Below are 18,634 nucleotides of genomic sequence, written 5' to 3'. Positions count from 1 at the left end.
GCCACAGTCAAGGGCAACGAGATCTCCCCAGGGCTGTGCTGCAGCTGGGGGCCGTGCTGGGCTGGGAGATGGAGCAGCACAGAGGGGAAAGGGGCACTGACTTCCTCCTCACCTGCCTCAGTGTCCCTGGGGCATCTTCCTCTTCCTCAGAGCCTCCCAGAGGTTGGCAATGGGAAATCCTGGTTTGGGGAAAACAAGGGATGAGCACGTTGAGTTTGAACATCCCTCTGCCCAAGTCCATCTCTACAAGTCACCAGCCATCTGGGCTCCAGAAACCCTCCCAAACACCAAGATTCAGCCCTGAAAAAGCCTCCCAGGAGTTCCCCGTCCCTGGTCTCTCCCCTCTGGTGTTCAGGGGTTTCCCCCCTGTCCCAGCTGCTGCGGTCACGCTTGGATTGGGGGTCCCCCTTCTCCTGGGTGCCCACCCTGCCCAGGCTGCTGGCAGTCCCAGCAATGCCAAAAGCTCCCCTCTCTTGGCCCTCCCCATTTCAGGATGCTGGGGCTGTTTGGGCTCCCGGGCTCCCTTCTCCCCTCATTCTCTGCTCTGGGCTGCAGCGGCTCCAAGGAGTCCCCCCTGCCCCTCTCCAGGCTCTTGAGGCTCCCGCCAATGGCGGCGCTCCCCCCTCTCTGGGCTCCCCACTTTGGCCTCCTGGGGGACACAGGGCTCTGCTCCTCCAGGCTGCCTCTGCCGGCAGCCGCCACCGCCACCCCCCGATGTCCCCCCGAGGGGCCTTTTCCGCTCAGCCTTGGACTTCTTCATTCTCCAAACATCCCCCCAAAAACCCAACCCAGGGACCCCCCGGGATATCCGGGCCGCGCTCCCCCTCCCCGCTCACCGGAGCCATGGGGGGGGGCGATGATCCCAGAGGTGGGGGCTGCGAATTCAGGCAGGCTCGGCTGTGCGGCGCCTTCAGCTCAGCCTTGATCCGCCTTTCTCCCTCCTCTTCCTCTTCCTCCCGCTCCTCCGCTTCCATCCCCCCTCCTCCTCTGTCTTATCCCCATGTCCTTCTCCTCTTCATCCCTCCCTTACCATCCCTTCTGCTCCTCCTCCTCCCTAACCCCACCTCCTTCTCCTCCTTCCATCGCTGCTCTCTCTCTGCCTTCATCCATCCTCTTCCATCCCTCCTCCTTTTCCTTCTCCTCCCCCCTTAACTCCGCCCCCTCCTCCCCCTCCATCCCTGCCCTTCCCTCTCTCCTCCTCCTCCCCCAGCAGCACCCACACCCTCGGTGCCTCGGAGCAGCAGCTCTCCTCAGTGTGGAGAGCTTTGTGGACAGTTGGCTAGCTGAGAAAGGTCACGTAGACATGATACCGCTGATTAAGATAGAAGAAAGCAAGTCTAGGAGTCAGCAGTCAGTGTCCACTGATGCGACTTTGCTGCAAGAACAGAAAAGAGGAGAGGATCTTTTGCCAAAAATATGAGGATAGTTTCAGCAGAATAACCACACAAATGTAGAAGTAGTAACAAAATAACCATAAGAATATAGAAGTAGGCGTGGTTGACCGATAAGTAATTAATCAATAATGAGCTCAGCTTTGCAATATGTATAAGCTTCATTAACACCAATATAAATATGTGTGAACTATCAATAAAGTTTGAGACTTGCTGATCAGGCATATTGTGTGCCGCATTTCTTCCGCCGATCCGACACCTTTCCATCCCTTCTCCTCCTCCTCCTCCCTAACCCCACCTCCTTCTCCTCCTTCCATCGCTGCTCTCTCTCCGCCTCCATCCCGCCCCTTCCATCCCTCCTCCCTTTCCTCCTCCTCCCCCCTTAACCCCGCCTCCTCTTCCCCCTCCATCCCTGCCCTTCCCTCCCTCCTCCTCCTCCCCCAGCAGCAGCCACACCCTCGGTGCCCCGTTCCCGCAGCCCTCGCAGCCCGCGGCAGCAGCGGCGATGGAGCCGGGCCAGGTCGGCATGGGCAGCGCGGGGCTCTCGGCTGCTCCCAGCCGCTGCGGGCGGGGGGAACCCGGCCCGGGCCAAAGGAGAGGCAAACTGGGCAAACTGGGGGCTGCACATCCAAACTGGGCCTTGCTGGGGACCCTGCCTGGCCCCTGCCAGCCCTTGGGGCTCCTCTCGGCACATCCGCCAGGGGGGAACGCACACAGGCCTGGGGGATCCCAGCAGTGGCAGCACTGCCAGGGACTGGGCTGCACTGGGATCGTACTGGGACTGACTGGGGCTGTACTGGCTTTGTACTCACATCATACGGGATCGTACTGGGAGTGACTGGGGATCTACTGGGTTTGTACTGACATCAGACTGGGATCATACTGGGAGTGAGTAGGAGCCTGCGGGGGGCAATTGAGACCATGTTATGGAAAAATGGGATATATTGGGATTGACTGGGATGGTGCTGAGGATGACTGGGAGTAGCTGTGAGCAACTGGGAACATGCTAGGAGCAACTGGGAGGAACTGGGAGTGACTGGCTGCATGCTGGGTGTGATTGGAGACTGCTGGGAGGGTCTCAGACCCTATGGGTGTGGGACAGGGAGCAGACTGGGAGCGACGGGGAATGTGTTGGGGGAACTGGAACACTCTGGGGGCAAGTGGGAATGACGGGGGCCCTTCTGAGTGCGACTGGAATCGTACTGGGAGAGCCTAGGACTATGCTAGGGACAACTGGGAACACACTGGATGAAAGTGAGTGCAACTGGGACCATGCTGGGAGAAAATTGCACCAGCATAGGGAAGGAGTGGGAGGTCACTGACCTCGTCTGGAAGTGACTGGGATCATGCAGGGAGGCAGGGGAAGGGACCAGGATTATACTGGGAGTGCACAGGCCCATACTGGAAGCACACAGAGGGAGCAACTTGGCTCATACTGGGAGTAGCCATTGCCGGCTTCGAGACCCTCGATATCCCCCCAAGGGCCATCTGCGGCTCGGCTTTGGAGCCCTGCCAGCTGCAAACATCCCCCCCAAGCAACCCCAGACCCAGGCACCCCCCAGGATATTTGGGCCGCGCTCCCCCTGCCCGGGCACCTGCAAAATGGGGGGGCGATGCTTCCGGGGCTGCGGCGCCTCCAGAGAGCACCCAAGCCACGAGAGTCTCCCTCTTCTCTTGTGCTACGGCCGCTCGGCCTCTTCCTCCCTCCCTCCTGCTCCTCCTCCCCCGTTCCCAAAGGCCGAACCGTGAAGGGAAAGGGGGCAGGGAAAGGGCAGGGAAAGGGCAGGAACCGTGAGGGGAAAGGGGCAAGGAAAGGGCAGGGAAAGGGCGGGAACCGTGAGGGGAAAGGGGCAAGGAAAGGGCGGGAACCGTGAGGGGAAAGGGGCAGGGAAAGGGCAGGGAAAGGGCAGGAACCGTGAGGGGAAAGGGGCAAGGAAAGGGCAGGGAAAGGGCGGGAACCGTGAGGGGAAAGGGGGCGAGGAAAGGGCAGGGAAAGGGCAGGAACCGTGAGGGGAAAGGGGCAAGGAAAGGGCAGGAACCGTGAGGGGAAAGGGGGCGAGGAAAGGACAGAACCGTGAGGGGAAAGGGGCAGGGAAAGGGCGGGAACCGTGAGGGGAAATGGGCGGGCTCAGGCCAAGGGCGGCAACCCTGAGGGGACACTCTGGGAGGCGGCACTCGGCAAACAGAACTGCAACAGACTGAACATGAATGGAAAAGAAATCAGTAAGTCTGAGAGTTTTATTTGCTATCAAATACATCCCACACATGCAGCCCCACACAATCCCCATCTGTGAGCTGCAGCAGCGCACGAAGCTCTTCCCACACTCGGGGCACTCGCAGGGCTTCCCTTACCGGTGCCTTCGTTGGTGTTGGGTCAAGTGAGAGCTGCTGGAGAAGCTCTTCCCACACTGGGGACACTCGTAGGGCCTCTCCCTGGTGTGGATGCGACGGTGCTTGACGAGGTTGCAGTTGCGCTGGAACGCCTTCCCGCAGTCGGGGCAGCGGAAGGGCCTCTCCTCTGTGTGAATCCGCTGGTGCAGGAGGAGACTGGAGCTGTTCAGAAACCTCTTCCTGCATTTATCACACTCGTAGGGCCTCTCCCCTGTGTGGATGCGCTGGTGGGTGATGAGGGTGGAGTTGTGCCTGAATCCCTTCCCACACTCAGGGCAGTGAAAGGGCCTCTCCTCCATATGAATCGGATAGTGCCGGAGGAGATGGGAGCTGGTTTGAAACCCCTTCCCACACTTGGAACACTTGTAGGGCTTCTCCCCAGTGTGGGTCCTCTGGTGCGTGATGAGGTGGGAGCTCTGGCTGAAGCCCTTCCCACACACCGAACAATTGAAAGCCCTTTCCCCAGTATGGATCCTCTGGTGCCTGATCAGGCTGGAGCTCAAGCGGAAGCTCTTCCCACACTCCCCACATTCATGGGGCCTCTCCCCAGTGTGGATCCTCTGGTGCTTAATGAGGCTGGAGCTCTCTCTGAAGTTCTGTCCACACTCCCCACACTCGTAGGGCCGTTCCCCAGTGTGAATCCTCTTGTGGCTGATCAGGTCAGACCTCCACCTGAAGCTCTGTCCACACTCCCCACAGACGTAGGGCCGTTTCCCAGTGTGGATCCTCTGGTGCTTGGTCAGGTCAGACTTGCAGCTGAACCTCTTCCCACACTCCCCACACTCGTAGGGCCGTTCCCCAGTGTGGATCCTCTGGTGGCTGATCAGGTGGGACCTCTGAATGAAACCCTTGCCACAGTCCCCACATTTGTAGGGCCATTCCCTAGTGTGGATCATCTGGTGCCTGATCAGGTAAGAGCTGCAGCTGAATCTCTTCCCACACTCCCCACACTCGTAGGGCCGTTCGCCAGTGTGGATCCTCTGGTGCTTGATCAGGCTGGAGCTGTCACTGAAACTCTTCCCACACTCCCCACACTCATAGGGCTTCTCCCCCGTGTGGGTCCTCTGGTGCAGGGTCAGGCTGGAGCTCCACCTGAAGCTCTTCCCACACACCCCACACTCATAGGGCTTTTCCCTGTTGTGAGTTCTCTGGTGCCTGATCAGGCTGGAACTCCGGCTGAAGCTCTTCCCACACTCCTCACACTCATAGGGCTTCTCCCCAGTGTGGGTCCTCTGGTGCAGGATTAGGTTGGAATTCCACCTGAAGCTCTTCCCACACTCCACGCACGTGTGGGGCTTCTCCCCATCATGAAGCTGCTCATGGAGCACCAGCTCCGAGCTCTGGCTCCATCTCCGGCCGCCTTCCCGGCCCAGGCTGGCTCTTTCCCCCTCGCATCCCCGCCATCTGCGTTTGCAGCCCCTCCTCGTGCGGCATATCCAGGCCTTTTCCTCCCCGTTGGCTTCCTGCGCTGTGGAGCCGCTCAAAACAGCCTCTTCCACCAGGTTCTGCCGCGGGCATTTGTCCTTCCTGCTCTCCATGCTCAGCTCCTGCTCTGGGGGAGGAAGGACAAGGACAGCATGGGATTTGCCTCCGTGCCACAGGCAAGGGCAACGAGATCTCCCCAGGGCATGCCCGGGGACGAACTGCCCGCTCTTCGTTCTCCCCATTTCGGGATGCCGGGGCTGTTTGGGCTCCCGGGCTCCCTTCTCCCCTCATTCTCTGCTCTGGGCTGCAGCGGCTCCAAGGAGTCCCCCCTGCCCCTCTCCAGGCTCTTGAGGCTCCCGCCAATGGCGGCGCTCCCCCCTCTCTGGGCTCCCCACTTTGGCCTCCTGGGGGACACAGGGCTCTGCTCCTCCAGGCTGCCTCTGCCGGCAGCCGCCACCGCCACCCCCCGATGTCCCCCCGAGGGGCCTTTTCCTCTCAGCCTTGGACTTTTTCATTCTCCAAACATCCCCCCAAAAACCCAACCCAGGGACCCCCCGGGATATCCGGGCCGCGCTCCCCCTCCCCGCTGACCTGCGCTATGGGGAGGGCGATGATCCCACAGGTGGGGGCTGTGAATTCAGGCAGGGCTCGGCCGTGCGGCGTCTCCAGCTCAGCCTTGATCCGCCTTTGTTCCTCCTCTTCCTCTTTCCTCCCGCTCCTCTCTGTTATCCCCACCGCCTTCTCATCTTCCATCCCTCCCCTTCCATCCCTTCTCCTCCTCCTCCTCCCCCCTAACCCCACCTCCTTCTCCTCCTTCCCCCTAACCCCACCTCCTTCTCCTCCTTCCATCACTGCTCTCTCTCCACCTCCATCCCGCCCCTTCCATCCCTCCTCCCTTTTCTCCTCCCCCTAACCCCGCCTCCTCTTCCCCCTCCGTCCCTACCCTTCCCTCCCTCCTCCTCCTCCTCCCCCAGCAGCAGCCATACCCTCGGTGCCCCGTTCCCGCAGCCCTCGCAGCCCGCGGCAGCAGCGGCGATGGAGCCGGGCCAGGTCGGCATGGGCAGCGCGGGGCTCTCGGCTGCTCCCAGCCGCTGCGGGCGGGGGGAACCCGGCCCGGGCCAAAGGAGAGGCAAACTGGGCAAACTGGGGGCTGCACATCCAAACTGGGCCTTGCTGGGGACCCTGCCTGGCCACAGCCAGCCCTTGGGGCTCCTCTCGGCACATCCGCCAGGGGGGAGCGCACACAGGCCTGGGGGATCCCAGCAGTGGCAGCACTGCCAGGGACTGGGCTGCACTGGGATCGTACTGGGACTGACTGGGGCTGTACTGGCTTTGTACTCACATCATACGGGATTGTACTGGGAGTGACTGGGGCTGTACTAGCTTTGTACCGCCATCATACTGGGATAGTACTGGGAGTGACTGGGGATCTACTGGGTTTGTACTGACATCAGACTGGGAGCATACTGGGATCATACTGGGAGTGAGTAGGAGCCTGCTGGGGGCAATTGGCACCATGTTATGGGCAATTTGCATATACTGGGAGTGATTGGGATGGTGCTGAGGATAACTGGGTGCAGCTGTGAGCAACTGGGATCATGCTAGGAGGAACTGGGAGTGACTGGGTGCATGAGGGGGGTGGTTGGAAGCTGCTGGACTTCTATTTGGATGAACTGGGATCATTCTGGAGGTGACTGGGATCCTACTGGCACTGAGTGCCACTACACTGAGGCTGACTGGGAGTGGTTGGGAGCAAGTGGGATCATACTGGAAGGAACTGCAAAGATGCTGGAGGGAACTGGGGTGCACTGGGAGATACTGGGAGTGACTGGAAGAAAGTGAGCGTGAAAGAGAGCAACTGGGACCATGTGGAGCAAAACTGGTTTATTCTGGCAGTAACGGGGAGTACACTGAGGCCATATTTGGATCATACTGGGATTGACTGGACTAATACTGGGAGTAACTGAGAGTGACTGGGAACATACCCTGCACATCCTCCCCCATACTGGGTCTGACTGGGAACACGCTGGGAGCAAATGGCATCATACTGGGACTGACTGGGCTGATCTAGGAAGCAACTGGAACCATGCTGGAGGCAGCTGGGACCATACTGGGAGAGATTGGAAGTAAATAGGATTATACTGGAAACATACTGCATGTGACAATGATTATGCCAGGGGTAACTGGAGAACTGGGAACACACTGGATGAAAGTGGGAGTGATGCTATAGGACACAAAAAAATATGAGCGCACACACTGCTACTCTCAAGGTGAAGAAAAGGGTAGTTTATTTTCTGACTCTAACATTTATAGTTTTTTAAAAGTGACAGTGGATTGGAGGGTGAAAGTGCCACCACTCCAACGACACTGGACAAAGTAACAATCTCTCAAATTTTTCTTCTTCTATAAAAGAATGTGAAATATTAAGTTATTTTCACAAAGTTTGTGACAAAGTTTGCTGCATGAATGCAAACATCAGAAGCCTTAGAAAATCTCAGAAAATGAAGGCGACATGGGAGGAACTGGGATGAATTGGGATCTTCCTCGTAGCAACTTGCATCAGTGGGAATGACTTAGAGTGAATGGGCTGATATCGGGAGGGACTGGGCTCATACTGGGAATGACCAGGGTCATACTGGGAGTGACTGGGCTCATACTGCGAGTGACCAGGCTCGTATTAGGAGTGACTGGGCTCATACTGAGAGTGCCGAGGAAACTGGGAGCACACGGGGGAATGAACTAGGCTCACACTGGGAGCAGCCTCTGCAGACCCCAGGACAACCAAAAACACCTCCCGGGGACCCCCTATGTCCCCCCGAGGGCCATCTGCGGCTCGGCTTTGGAGCCCTGCAAGCTGCAAACATTCCCCCAAACAACCCCAGACCCAGGCACCCCCCGGGATATTTGGGCCGCGCTCCCCCTGCCCGGGCACTTGCAAAATGGGGGCCGATGCTCCCGGGGCTGTGGCACTTTCAGGGAGCGCCTGGGCCACGAGATTCTCCCTCTCCTTTTGTGCTGCGACCGCTTGGCCTCTTCCTCCCTCCCTCCTCCTCCTCCTCCCCCGTTCCCGAAGGCCGAACCGTGAGAAGAAAGGGGGCAGGGAAAGGGCAGGAACCGTGAGGGGAAAGGGGGCAGGGAAAGAGCGGGAATCGTGAGGGGAAAAGGGGCGGGGAAAGGGCGGGAACCGTGAGGGGAAATGGGCGGGCTCAGGCCAAGGGCGGCAACCCTGAGGGGACAGTCTGGGAGGTGGCACTCTGCAAACCGAACTGCAACAGACTGAACATGAACGGGAAAGAAATCAGTAAGTCTGAGAGTTTTATTTGCCATCAAATACATCCCACACATCCAGCCCCACACAATCCCCAACCCACCGCTCCAAAATGGGATCCCACTTCTGCCTGTCTCCTCCCAAACCCATCTCAGCCTGGTGGCTGTGGAATCGAGTAGGTTTGGCGTGGAATTGAGGTTTTCTGAGGTGGGAATGAGCCCTTTTGGGGTAATACTGAGGTGTTTTCAGTGGGATTACGGTTGTTTTGTGGTGACAGATATAACCATCTTGTCTTTTGGCGTGCAAAGACATGGAGAAAAAAAAAAATTAAGGCCAAAGCAAAAAGAGTTCAGCCAGGTGTGTTCCCAACATGGATCACAGGGAATGTGAGTGACCAGGGCTGTGCCCAAAGTGCCTCCTCCAGTGGGGGATGGAGCTGCAGCAGCGCACGAAGCTCTTCCCGTCCTCGGGGCACTCGCAGGGCTTCCCTTACCGGTGCCTCCGTTGGTGTTTGGTCAAGTGAGAGCTGCTGGAGAAGCTCTTCCCACACTGGGGACACTCGTAGGGCCTCTCCCCAGTGTGGATGCGCCGGTGGGTGATGAGGGTGCAGTTGCGCTTGAATCCCTTCCCGCAGTCAGGACATTGGAAGGGCCTCTCCTCTCTGTGAATCCAATAGTGCTGGAGGAGATGGGAGCTGGTCTGAAAACTCTTCCTGCATTTATCACACTCGTAGGGCCTCTCCCCTGTGTGGATGCGCCGGTGCTTGATGAGTGTGGAGTTGTGCCTGAATCCCTTCCCGCAGTCGGGGCATTGGAAGGGCCTCTCCTCTGTGTGACTCTGATAGTGCTGGAGGAGACGGGAGCTGGTCTGAAACCCCTTTCCACACTTGGAACACTCGTAGGGCCTCTCCCCAGTGTGGATCCGCTGGTGGCTGATCAGGCTGGAGCTCTTGCTGAAGCTCTTCCCACACTCCCCACACTCGTAGGGCCGTTCCCCAGTGTGGGTCCTCTGGTGCAGGATTAGGTGGGAGTTCCATCTGAAGCTCTTCCCACACTCCCCGCACTTGTGGGGCTTCTCCCCATCATGGAGCTGCTCATGGAGCACCAGCTCTGAGCTCTGGCTCCATCTCCGGCCGCCTTCCCGGCCCAGGCTGCCTCTTTCCCCCTCACATCCCCGCCATCTGCGTTTGCAGCCCCTCCTTGTGTGGCATCTCCGGGGCTTTTCCTCCCCGTTGGCTTCCTGCGCCATGGAGCCGCTCAAAACAGCCTCTTCCACCAGGTTCTGCTGTGGGCATTTGTCCTCCCTGCTCTCCATGCTCAGCTCCTGCTCTGGGCGAGGAAGGACAAGGACAGGATGGGATTTGCCTCCGTGCCACAGGCAAGGTCAAGGAGATCCCCCCAGGGCTGTGCTGCAGCTGGGGGCCGTGCTGGGCTGGGAGATGGAGGAGCACAGAGGAGGGGCACTCATCGCCAGCTCGCGGCTGTGCACACATCACAAACAGGACTGGACTGCTAGGAACGCGTCTTGAGCTGTTTTATTTTTCAGCATCAGTCTCATTTCTTGGTTATGACAATGGGAAGATGCCAGCAGCTCACATCCCAGGTAGCAGAAAAAAAACTTAATGTTAAAACTTACTTTAAAAGGTTTTTCACCAATCACACAAAGCAAAAGCATATTGACAGTGGTTCCATCCAAGCACTATTGGTTGGATGCTCCATGCTCCATTATTTCAAACACAATACCTATTTGTAAGCCTTAAAACACGATGAACAGAGCTCCATTATTAAGCTTGGAACTTCCTAATATCTTGCTATATATACTTTTCTGCAGGTTAGGGAGTTAGTCTAGATAAGCATTAAGGCACAGACCGTTGTTCTATTACTCCTTACTTTCTACTTCTTATATAATTTTTCTGCTGACCAATCTTATGGCTGCTGCAAATCTATAATCACAGTTCTACTGTCTCTGAGGCTTGTCTTTTGAAGCTTTCCCAAAACCCTCTAAATTTAAGCATTCCAGAGACACTGACTTCCTCCTCACCTGCTTCAGTGCCCTGGAGCATTTCCTCTTCCTCGCAGCCTCCCAGGGGTTGGCAATGGGAAATCCTGGTTTGGAGAAAACAAGGGATGAGCACATTGAGTTTCAATGTCCCTCTGCCCAAGTCCATCTCTACAAGTCACCAGCCATCTGGGCTCCAGAAAAACCTCCCAAACACCAAGATTCAGCCCTGAAAAAGCCTCCCAGGGGTTCCCCGTCCCTGGTCCCTCCCCTCTGGTGTTCAGGGGTTCCCCCCTGTCCCAGCTGCTGGGGTCACCCTTGCATTGGGGGTCCCCCCTTCTCCTGGGTGCCTGCCCTGCCCAGGCTGCTGGCAGTCCCAGCAATGCCAAAAGCTCCCCCCTCTTGGCTCTCCCCATTTCGGGATGCTGGGGCTGTTTGGGCTCCCGGGCTCCCTTCTCCCCTCATTCTCTGCTCTGCGCTGCAGCGGCTCCAAGGAGTCCCCCCTGCCCCTCTCCAGGCTCTTGAGGCTCCCGCCAATGGCGGCGCTCCCCCCTCTCTGGGCTCCCCACTTTGGCCTCCTGGGGGACACAGGGCTCTGCTCCTCCAGGCTGCCTCTGCCGGCAGCCGCCACCGCCACCCCCCCGATGTCCCCCGAGGGGCCTTTTCCGCTCAGCCTTGGACTTCTTCATTCTCCAAACATCCCCCCAAAAACCCAACCCAGGGACCCCCCGAGATATCCGGGCCGGGCTCCCCCTCCCCGCTCACCGGAGCCATGGGGGGGGAGGGGCGATGATCCCACAGGTGGGGGCTGCGAATTCAGGCAGGGCTGGAACGCATGGTTCCCTCAGCTCAGCCTTGATCCGCCCTTGTCCTTCCTCTTCCTCCCGCTCCTCCTTCTTCCATCCCCCCTCCCGCTCCTCTCTGTTATCCCCACCGCCTTCTCATCTTCCATCCCTCCCCTTCCATCCCTTCTCCTCCTCCTCCTCCTCCCCCCTAACCCCACCTCCTTCTCCTCCTTCCATCACTGCTCTCTCTCCACCTCCATCCCGCCCTTTCCATCCCTGCCCTTTTCTCCTCCCCCCTAACCCCACCTCCTTCTCCTCCTTCCATCACTGCTCTCTCTCCACCTCCATCCCGCCCCTTCCATCCCTCCTCCCTTTTCTCCTCCCCCTAACCCCGCCTCCTCTTCCCCCTCCGTCCCTACCCTTCCCTCCCTCCTCCTCCTCCCCCAGCAGCAGCCACACCCTCGGTGCCCCGTTCCCGCAGCCCTCGCAGCCCGCGGCAGCAGCGGCGATGGAGCCGGGCCAGGTCGGCATGGGCAGCGCGGGGCTCTCGGCTGCTCCCAGCCGCTGCGGGCGGGGGGAACCCGGCCCGGGCCAAAGGAGAGGCAAACTGGGCAAACTGGGGGCTGCACATCCAAACTGGGCCTTGCTGGGGACCCTGCCTGGCCCCTGCCAGCCCTTGGGGCTCCTCTCGGCACATCCGCCAGGGGGGAACGCGCACAGGCCTGGGGGATCCCAGCAGTGGCAGCACTGCCAGGGACTGGGCTGCACTGGGATCGTACTGGGAGTGACTGGGGCTGTGCTGGCTTTGTACTGACATCATGCTGGGATTGTACTGGGACTCTACTGGGTTTGTACCGCCATTATATTGGGATCATACTGCTGTATCAGGGCAGACTGTGATTGCACCTAGGGACACTGGGATCATACTGGGATCATACTGGGAGTCAGTAGGAGCCTGTGGGGGGCACTTGAGACCATGTTAGGGACAAATGGGATTTACTGGGATGGTGCTGAGTGTTCCTGGGAGTCGCTGTGAGGAACTGGGGACATGCTAGGAGCAACTGGGAGGAACTGGAACTGAATGGGTGCATGCTGGGGGTGATTGGAAACTGCTGGGATTATACTGGGATGAACTGGGACCATGCTGGAGTGACTGGGATCATTCTGGCAGTGAGTGCCACTACACTGAGGCTGACTGGGAGTGCTTGGGAGCAAATGGGATCATACTGGATGAACTGGAAAGATGCTGGAGGGAACTGGGCTACACTGGGAGATACTGGGGGAGACTTGAAGGAAAGTCAGCGTGAAAGAGAGCAACTGGAACCATGTGGAGCAAAACTGGTTTATTCTGGCAGTAACTGGGAGCACACCGGGGCCATATTTGGATCATACTGGGAGGGACTGGACTAATACTGGGAGGATCTGAGAGTGACTGGGAGCACACCCTGCACATCATCCCCCAGACTGGGCCTGACTGGCAGCAACTGGGAGCACGCTGGCAGCAAATGGCATCATACTGGGACTGACTGGGCTGATCTAGGAAGCAACTGGAACCACGCTGGAGGCAGCTGGGACCATACTGGGAGAGACTGGAAGCAACTGGGATTATACTGGGACCACACTGGGAAGGCTGGTGTGTGACTGGGATCAAACTGGAGCTTACTGGGATCATATTGGGGTTGAAAGGGAGTGACTGGGATCACAGTTTGGGCTACTGGGAGCAGCTGAGGGAAACTGGGATGATGCTGCAAGCAAACTGGAGTAGCTGGGAAGGACTGGATGTCTGCTGGGGGCAACTGGGATCTACTGGGCATGACTGGGGGATCATACAGGGATGACTGACACCTTACTGGGGCCACTGGCAGTGCCTGGAAATGACTGCAGACATGCTGGGGGCAACTGGGATATACTGGGAGTGTCTGGAACCACACTGGGGGAACTGGAACCACACTGGGAACAACTGGGACCGTGCTGGGGGCAACTGGGAGTGAGTGGGACCATGCTGGGAGGGACTGGGATCATATGGGGAGGGACTGGGACTAGAGCAGGGGCAACTGGGTCCAACTGGGACCATCCTGGGAGTGTCTGTAACCATAGGGGAGTGATGGAAGCACACTGGGAACAGCTGGGCCCATGCTGGGAGCAACTGGGATCACACTGGGGGCACTGGCATCAGACTGGGAGTGACTGGGAGCAACTGGGATTAGACTGCAAGGGACTGGGATCATACTGGGAGTGGCTACACTCATACTGGGATTATACTGGCTGTGAATGGAACCTGACTGGGGGTTACTGGGAGCTACTGGGCCCATGTTGGGAGGAAAATGTGACCCACTGGGAGCAACTGGGATCGGCTGGAAGGTTCTCGAACCATGCTGAGAGGACTGAGACTACAACTGGGGCAACTGGGATCATACTGGGAGCAACTGGGGCCACCCTTTGAGCAACAGATGGAAACTGGGATGATGCTAGAGGAAACTGGGAGGAACTGGGAAAGACTGGGATCATTCTGAGGTAACTGAAACATACTGGGAGTGTCTCTAACCATCCTGGGGGCACTGGAACCACACTGGGAACAGCTGGGATCATGCTGGGAGCAACTGGGACGATGCTGGGGGAAACTGAATCTACCCTGGAGGCAACTGGGCACGACTGGGACCCTGCTGGGAGGGACTGGGACTATTCTTGGGGCAACTGGGATCATAATGGGAGGAACTGGGAACATCTGGAATTATGCTGGGAGCAACTGGGATCACACTGGGATCCCAGTGAGAGCAGCTGAGTCCATGCTGGGTTACACTGGGATCTCATTGAGAGCAACTGGAATCACACTGGGATTGACTGGGAGTGGCTGGTTTTGTGGATTTTGGGGGGTTTGGATTTTGGGGGATTTTCTTGGCATTTTGAAGGGGAGTTTTTCTGGGGAGGTTTGGGGGTTTATTGAAATTTTTTTGTGGCTTTTTTTGGAATTTTGGGGGTTTTACTGGAATTTGGTTGGGATTTTTTGGGATTCTCAGAAATTCCTGGGGTTTTTTTGGGATTTTTAGGAGATTTTGGGGCATTTTATTGGAATTGTGGTGGCATTCAGAGGTATTCATTGCGGTTTTTGGGTTTTTTGGTGATATTTGGTGGGATTTGGGGGGTTTTGTGGGGTTTTTTGGGTGTTGCCAGGATTTCTTTGGATCTTGGGGGAGATTTTGTGGGACTTTTGATGGTTTTGGGGACATTTTTGGGGATTTGAGAAGTTTAATCAGGATTTTTGGGGTTATTGGGATTTCAAAGGATTTTGTGGGTTTTATTGGGATTCTAGGGTGTTCTAATGCGATTTTCTGGTTTTTATTGGGACTTTCGGGGCTTTTAAGGAGATTTTGGTGCCTCTCAGCCCTTCCCCACACCCAGGGAATGCCCACCTAAAATTCCACTAAAACCCCACAAAATCCCCAAAAATTACAAGAAAACCCTCAAAAACCTCAGAGGATCTCCAAAAATCCCACTGGAACTCACCAAAATTTAAAAAAACTCCCAAAATTTTCAATAAATCCCCCCCAAAAATCCCCCACCTAAACCCCAACAAAACACCCAAAGTCCAAAAACCCCCCAAATCAACAAAACCCCCCAAAATCACATAACCATCCCAAAACCCAATAATTCTCCCCAAAAACCCCAATGATTCCCCCCAAACTCCCAACAAAATCCCCCAAAGCCCGGAAGAGCCACCCCGAAAATCCCCAAAAACCCTCTCAAAACCCCAAACTCCCCACAAATCCCCCCAGACTCAGTGGGGCCGTCCTGGATCAGGGGGCACCGGCCGATGGAACAGGAGCCACTTCAGGGGGCCCTGGGAGCTTTTTGGGGAGGGGGCACCATGGGAGACCCCCCAAAAACGGGGTGGGGGGGGAACCTCTGCTGTGCCCCCTCCCCCCGAAACCCCCAGACCCCGGTTCAGGGTGGGCCTGGGAGCCCCGGCACCCCCAAATCTCCCCCGGGACCCCTCCAGGAACGCCAAACCCCCCAGAGCCCCCCAGTGTTGGCCCAGAACCACCCTGGACCCCAAAAACCTCCCCAGGACTCTCAGACCCCTCCACTTCCCCTCAAAATTCACCCCAGACCCACCTGAGACCCCCCAAATCCATCAGGCTGCCACAAATCCCCCTCAGACCCCTCAATTCCCCCCAAACCCTATGAAATCCTCTCAGACTCCCCGAAATTCCCCAGCTCAGAACCGCCCAGATCCACTCACAACCCCCCAGTTTCTCTCGCAATCCCCCAAAATCCCCTCAGACCCTCCCAATTCCCCTCAGATCCCCCTAAACCCACCTGAGAACACTCCAGACACTCTCAAGCTCCCCCCAAAGCTCCCTCCGACCCCCTAACCCCTAATTCCCCTCAAACCCACAGCACAGCCCCCTATTTTCAGTCAATGCCCCCAGAAATCCCCAATTTCCCCTCAGACCCACCCCAAACCCCCCCAGTTTCCCCCTGGCCCCACCGCAGCTCCTTCTCAGCCGCTCTCCCCTCACAACCTCCCGCCTCCGCCGCGTGCGCCGGCTCCCAGCCAATAGCAGCGCGCCCCGCCCAGCCGACCAATCATCGCGCTGCATTCCACAAACCAACGAATCACCGTGCGTCTCTCCTCAATAACGCCCGCCTCCCCCGCGCCGCCCCAGCCAATCAGAGGCGAGCCGGAAGTGGCGCCCCCTCCCCTGCCGGTCCCGGGCCCCCCCCCCGGTCTCGGGCGGGTCCTGCGGGAGGCGCTGGGAGGGGCGGGAGCGCTCCGGCAGCTGCTGAGGCGGAGGGGAGCGGGAGGGGCCCGAGAGGGGATCGGGGGAGGGTCTGGGGGGGCTTTGGGGAGGGTTCCGGGGGCTCTGGGGGGCGTCTGGGGAGGGGCCTTGGAGGGGTCTTAGGGGGTCTGCGGTGGGTTCGCACAGGGCTTTGGGGAGGGCTCTGGGGGGTCCTGGAAGGCTCCTTGGTGGGGTCTTGAGAAGGAACAAGGGGGGCCTTGGGGAGGGGTCTGGGGAAGAGTCTGGGGGTGTCTCAGCGGCCATCCTGGGCTGGGCCCCATTGGCGTCTGGGGACTCTCAGGGGGGTCCTGGGCCAACCCTGGGGGGCTCTGGGGAGTTTGAGGTTCCTGGAGGGGTCCCAGGGGAGATTTGGGGGTTCCGGGGGCTCCCAGGCCCACCCTGAACTGGGGTCTGGGGGTTTCGGGGGGAGGGGGCACAGCAGGGGTTCCCCCCCCCCCCCCTGTTTTTGGGGGGTCTCCCATGGTGCCCCCTCCCCAAAAAGCTCCCAGGGCCCCCTGAAGTAGCTCCTGTTCCACCGGCCGGCGCCCCCTGATCCAGGCTGGCACCACTGAGTCTGGGGGGATTTTGGGGCGCGATTTTGGGGCATTTTGGGTTTTGAGAGGTGTTTTGGGGATTTTAGGGCAGCTTTTCTGCGCTTTGGGAGATTTTATTGGGAGTTTAGGGGGAATTATTGGGGGTTTTGGGGAGAATTATTGGGTTTTGGGGGGGGGGTTGTGGATTTTGGGGGATTTTATTGGTGTTGTGGGGGTTTCTTGGAGGGGATTTATTGAAAAATTTTGAAAGTTTTTTAAAATTTTGGTGGGTTCCACTGGGATTTTTTGGGATTCTCTGGGCTTTTGGAGGGTTTTTTTGGTATTTTTGGGGAGTTTTGGGGGTTTTTAGTAGAATGCTGGGGAGGCTTTGGGCTTGTCCCCGAGTGTGTGAAAAGGGCTGAGAGGCACCAAAATCTCCTTAAAATCTCCAAAAGCTCCAATAAAACCCACAAAATCCCAATTAAATCTCATAAAATCCCATTAGAACAGCCTAGAATCCCAGTCAAAGCCCACAAAGTCTACTGAAGTCCCAACAAACCCCCAAAATCCTAATTAAACCAAAAATGTCCCCAAAACCATAGAAAGTCCCACTAGTCTCCCCCCGTCCCCCCGAGACCCAAAGAAATCCTGGCAACATCCAAAAAAAGCCCCACATAAACCTTCCAAACTCCTACCAAACAAAACCCCAAAAATTCCTTTAAAAACTTGAACCTCCAAAGAATCCCACTAAATGTTCCACAATTCCAATAAACCCCCCCCAAATCCCCCAAAAATCCCAATAATACCCCTCAAAATTCCAGAGAATCCCAAAAAACCCTCACAAAATCCTTATAAAACCCCCTGAAATTAAAAAAAAAAACCACCTTAAGATTTCAATAAATCTCCAAAAAACCCCAGAAAAACAACCCCCAACGCACCAATAAAACCCCCCAAAACCCACAAAGCCCCCCAAAATTCCCCAAGTCCCCCAAACCCAATCCTTCTCTCGGAAAACCCCAATAATCGCCCCTGAACTCCCCACAAACTCCCGCAGCCCAAGAAAGCCCCAAATGCCCCAGCCCTGCCCGGCCCTCCCTGGTCCCTCCCAGTCCCGCCCAGGCCCGTCCGGGGCCGCAGCCAAAACTCCCCGGGGCGAGCGCGGAGGGCCCGGAGCGAGCCCGGAGCCCATCCCGGGCTGGGCCTCAGGCTCGGCCCCTCGGGGGCATTTTGGGCCGGCCTGGGCAGGGTTAGGGTGGGCTCAGATCCCTTGCGGGGATTCCCAGCCTTGCCGGGGGGATTTTAGGCCCCTTTGGCTGACTCGAGGCCGAATCTATCGGGGTTTAGGCCAGTTTTGATAATTTAAGAATAAACTGGACAGTTTTACAATGGATTTTGGATCTCCTTGGCTGATTTCAGGCCTCTTTGGATAATTTCAGTTTGAGCCAAGCCCTCTAAGGGTGATTCTATGTTCCATTGTGAGCATTTTAAGCCAGTCTGGGTGATTTTAGGTCTCTGTGGCTGATTTTACGTGCAAGCAGTTGAGTTTTAGGGTGGATTTTGTTATAAATAAGAAGCTTGACTAGGCCAATATTCCAGCAGCAATCAATTTATTAATTAATATGGTCAAGTATGAGCAATACAGCGCTGGGTACAGTGGGGGAAATTTTCCCTCCAACTGCACACCGAGAGTTGAGGCTGACAGGTATTTATAGGGGTACTCATCAGCTTTCTCAGCAGTTTCTATTGCCAATTGTTCCTCACCAGCAGTGTCTATTGCCAATTTTCCCATCACAATTCTATACACTATTGTGATGTAGTTTTTCTCAGGATGTGTCCCAGAAAAAGGAGCATCCCAGGTGGTGGTGGTGGTGGTGGTGGTCCAGTTTCCGAAAGAAGGAAGGAGCATCCCAGATGGTGAGGTCCAGTTGTCCAGATGTGGGGCCAACTTTTAATTGCAAGGACTTTAAATCTCATAACAGTGATGTCCAGCTTCCCTTGGTCAAACCTGTTAGTCCTTGAGTTGATGTCCATCTTCCTTTCTCAAGCTGCATGTTTCCTTTTT

General features: G+C 57.2%; 1 pseudogene across 1 annotated transcript in view; it reads right to left on the bottom strand.

Moving 5' to 3' along the window:
* The window catches only part of LOC129132349 (uncharacterized), a 97,887-nt pseudogene that overhangs the window by 6,154 nt on the left and 73,099 nt on the right, over positions 1 to 18,634 (bottom strand). The window contains exons 6-10 of the transcript XR_013185492.1: positions 8,969 to 9,591; positions 6,122 to 6,131; positions 3,567 to 5,077; positions 837 to 875; positions 113 to 179 (exon numbers count right to left, since the gene is read on the bottom strand). The product of XR_013185492.1 is annotated as an uncharacterized LOC129132349 (transcript). The remainder of the gene's footprint in view (positions 1 to 112; positions 180 to 836; positions 876 to 3,566; positions 5,078 to 6,121; positions 6,132 to 8,968; positions 9,592 to 18,634) is intronic.

This window comes from Agelaius phoeniceus, chromosome 28, assembly GCF_051311805.1.
Source record: "Agelaius phoeniceus isolate bAgePho1 chromosome 28, bAgePho1.hap1, whole genome shotgun sequence".
Lineage (NCBI taxonomy): Eukaryota > Metazoa > Chordata > Aves > Passeriformes > Icteridae > Agelaius > Agelaius phoeniceus.
Note: the sequence above shows the minus strand (reverse complement) of the source record. Positions and strands in the feature narration are given on the sequence as shown.